This window comes from Pelodiscus sinensis, chromosome 10 (genome assembly GCF_049634645.1).
Source record: "Pelodiscus sinensis isolate JC-2024 chromosome 10, ASM4963464v1, whole genome shotgun sequence".
NCBI lineage: Eukaryota > Metazoa > Chordata > Testudines > Trionychidae > Pelodiscus > Pelodiscus sinensis.
In genome coordinates this window covers 12750854-12754718 of record NC_134720.1, presented here as the reverse complement: position 1 = coordinate 12754718, position 3865 = coordinate 12750854, and the positions used below count along the sequence as shown (strand labels likewise).

At 45.1% G+C, this 3865-nt stretch overlaps 1 non-coding gene across 1 annotated transcript; it reads right to left on the bottom strand.

Annotated features, from left to right (window-relative positions):
• Positions 1–236: 236 nt before the first annotated feature.
• LOC112544492 (uncharacterized) lies at positions 237–3640 on the bottom strand. The gene is made up of 3 exons (XR_003087840.2): positions 3505–3640; positions 958–1721; positions 237–492 (listed from the first exon to the last, which is right to left on the bottom strand). It is a non-coding gene; the product is annotated as an uncharacterized LOC112544492 (transcript).
• Between the last annotated feature and the right edge of the window lie 225 nt (positions 3641–3865).

Here is a 3865-nt window from a genome sequence, read left to right as displayed (position 1 = left end):
GAGGAATAACCAGAACGATAATCTCTTTTAATTGAACTCCATGAAGACATAGAAAGGAGCATAATGCTTTTGGCCTTTTTTCCGTCCTATTTTCCCTCCTATTTTTGGAGAGAGCCTGTGAGGGAATGATGGTATCTCGCTTTATTCACAGAAAAATGATTTTATTATATTATTTTTATCACAATAAATTCTTTAAGAAATGAATAAAAAGCTACAAAACCACATGCTTTAATCTTTGCATTATTGAACTAGTATGGAGTGAAGTTTCATTTGAATACAGAAAATGATGAGTCTATGAACGTCCTCATATAAAGTTGCTCTTCAGTCTGAAGAGCAAAGGAAGCAGCTCAGCCTGTCTGTGATTCCTTTTGTCTGCGATTACAGTTTACAGTTTTAAGACGGTCATGAAGCCTTGATTATATCTAGGCACGTTGTTATCCACACTGAAGAAGCAGCACCGAAGTTCTCCCTACAGTCATTCCATAGGAAGCCCTGCAACAAGAACAAAGGAAAGATTACAGCCAAGCCCAGGCTCTCCCAAATATTAGCTAGAGCACGTGACCATATGGGCCATATAAGAGCTTGGCAATTCATTCAATTCTACCTGAAGAGTCAGGCCACAAGGCAGGAGCCAACAGTGGGCAAACTCTCCCTCTGGCAGAGTTATCAGAGAGCCTGGAGGTTGAACCTGGCTTCTAGGTCTCCATAGCAGCCTGCTTTCCCACAGGGCTCTGTTGCAGTGTGCCAAGCTATGACTTGCAAAGGGCAGGAGAGGAGCATCTGTCTGTTGAGCACCCTGACTTTTATATGAATATGGAAAATAGAAGCCGAATTCTCAGGCTCTCTGCAGAGAGTTCCTCCTTGCAGGGCCATGAAGCAACCTGGCAAGGATTTTACAGCGAGGGATGAAGCCAGGCCTCAGTGTCTTGTTATAGCAGCAGCCCTCTCATCCAGTACCTGAGAGTGATGGTGTCCAGGGATGAAAAGCCGGTCCGTGCTGTGTGTGGCTGGCAGCAGTGAAGCAGACGTGGGTGTGGCAGGGAGACTCAAAGAGGGCCTGTTGTTCCAGCACATGGAGGTACAGTGGAACCTGAGAGGGCCTATGTGAAAGCTCCGCAAGAAGAGGAGGCTCTGTGACGGGTTATGGATAGTGTAAGGGATGCTGAGGGCTGGTGTTCGGACAGAGGTCACGGAAGGAGACACATACAGGTAGTAGTGGGAAAGTGCTAGCAGGTAGGAGTGGGGAAGGTGGCTCTAGGCTGGAGGGACAAGGAAAAGCAGCTGGTGTGAAGGGACCGAGGTAAGGAACGGCCACACGGAGCCTGTTGTTCTAAGCCAAGGAAGAGACATTGGTGTTTTTCACCTCCACCTTCGCCTCATGGGAGTTCTCTGTGGTCTGGGAAGGCCACCAGGGAGCCATGCCCCTAACTCCATGAGCTTCCTCTTCTTGGGAGCTGGGCTGTCCTCAGGTTCAATATCGGGCTCCACATAAAAATGAGCCCTCTTGCTGCCTGGTGGTGGGCAGACTTTCAGTGCACCTCCATGGCAATTATGCAATGGCAGGTCTGCAAAGCACCTGTACTGGCCCAGGTGACAGTACGTCTCCCCATGCCACATCCTGAGAGCCTCCCCATTGCCTCTGCATAGGTGGCAGGGAGCAGGGACTCCACCGGGTATGGCTGTCCAGGAGGAGGGACTGGGAACAGAAACGATCTCTGTGCCTGCAGGGGAGACAAACATAAAGGAGGTTTATGTCAGAATCAGGGTATTCCCGTAACCATCTTGCCATTTAACGGTTCTTGAGTCACACCAGGCTATAATGCAATTAACCAGCTTCACTTCTGTGTCAGTACTTGTGTCGTGTGGCAAGTAAAAATTACCCCAGATAATAGAGCCAGATTCCCCTGTGTTATTCCGCCACCACTGTTCCTCCCTCAAGAACTCAAATGGGAAATTCCAGAACTATTAACTGTGGTTTGTAAGCTACCCTTCAAATAGGCTTCCATACCTAATGACTGGAAGATAGCTAACATGACACCAAAATTTAAAAAGGGCTGCAAAGGTGATCCTGGCAGTAACAGACCAGTAAGTCTAATGTCTGTTCCACGCAAATTACTTGAAACTGTCATAAAAAATAAAATTATCATACACATAGATTAACATAATTTGTTGGGGGGAAGTCAACATGGTTTCTGTAAAGGGAAATCATGCCTTGTTAATCTGCTAGAGTTCTTTGAGGGGGTAAACAAACATGTTGGCAAGGAGGCACCAGTGGATATAGTATTCTTAGATTTCCAGAAAACATTTGTCAAAGTCCTCACCAAAGGCTCTTAAGTAACAAGTTGTCATGGGATCAGAGGAATGATACTTTCATGGACTGATAACTGGTTAAAAGATAGGAAACAAAGGGTAGGAATAAATGGTAAATTTTCAGAATGGAGAGAGATAACCAGTGTTGTTTCCCAAAGGTCTGTTCTGGGACTAATTCTATTCAAGAAAGGGATAAACTGTGAAGTGGCAAAATTTCAGATGATACTAAACTGTTCAAGATAGTTGAGACCAAAGCAAACTATGAAGAGCTTCCCAAACTAAGATGCTGGGCTAGGTGGACCTTTGGTCTCACCCAGTATGGCCATTCTTATGTTTTTATTTATACCTCAGGTAAGTCTGGTAGATTGGTGAGGCATGATTTACCTTTACAAAATCTCTGTTCACTATTCTCCAACAAATTTTGTTTATCATGTATCTCATAATTTCATCTTCGGAAAGCAGAGATTAAGGGGGAAAAGATAAAGGTCTATAAAACCATGACTGGTGTAGTAAAAGCAAATAAAGAAAACTTATTTACTTATTCCCTCAATATAAGAACTAGGGGTAACTAAATGAAATTAATAGGCAGCAGGTTTGAAAGAAACAAAAGGAAGTTTTTCTTCACACAGCACACAGTCAACCTGTGGAACTAGTTGCCCGAGTATGTGGTGAAGGCTAGGACTTTAACAGGGTTCAAAAAAGAGCTAGATAGATTCATGGAGGTTAGGTCCATTGATGGCTATTAGTCAGGACAGGTAGGAATGGTGTCCCTAGCCTCAGTTTGTCTGGAAATGTGTGAGAGGAGAAGATATGTGAGAGGAGAGTGAGGTAATCATCTGGTATTGGTCACTGTCAGTACACAGACTGTTGGTCTGACCCCAAATGGCCGTTCCTATGAGCTTATTTATGTCTATCCTACAATTAGACTCCCATGGGACACTCATGGCCAGCTCAGGTAACTGACTCAGGCTTTTCGGATGAGGAGACTGTGGTGCAATGTTATTGAAGTACAGATGTTCCTGTTTGGGCTACAGGACAAGGCTCTGGGGCCCTATCACCATACAGAGTGCTAGGTGCCCGATCAAGCCCAGACAGCTACATGGCAATAAAACAGCCCTGCAGTCTCAGCCCATGATTCTCTTGCTGGCACAGACCAGCCATGGTGAAAGTGCAGAGGGAGATGAAGGTTTGTACCTTTGCTGCTTCCCGGTGTTAGGGGAGACCAGAGGTTCAAATGGAGAACCACCGCCGACATTGTCTCAATCCAATCGAATCCAACTGATTGCTTTGGATACAGCTAGAAATGATCCCGAGGTGGGAAAGGAGAACAGTTTTTTTTCCAAGCAGGTACCACAGAAACAGAATGTGGTCTGTGATGTCATCTTTTCAAACATTCTGATTGTTGTCACCGTGATGGAGGAGGAGTCAGAAAGGGGGAGGTCGAGCTTGTTGGGGATGTTGTATAGAATGAAATGAGGTCGAGTATAAATGGGGCTTTCCCTGGGGAGAGTGTGGAAGAAAACAGGATTGAGGATATCTATTTATTTATCCTTAT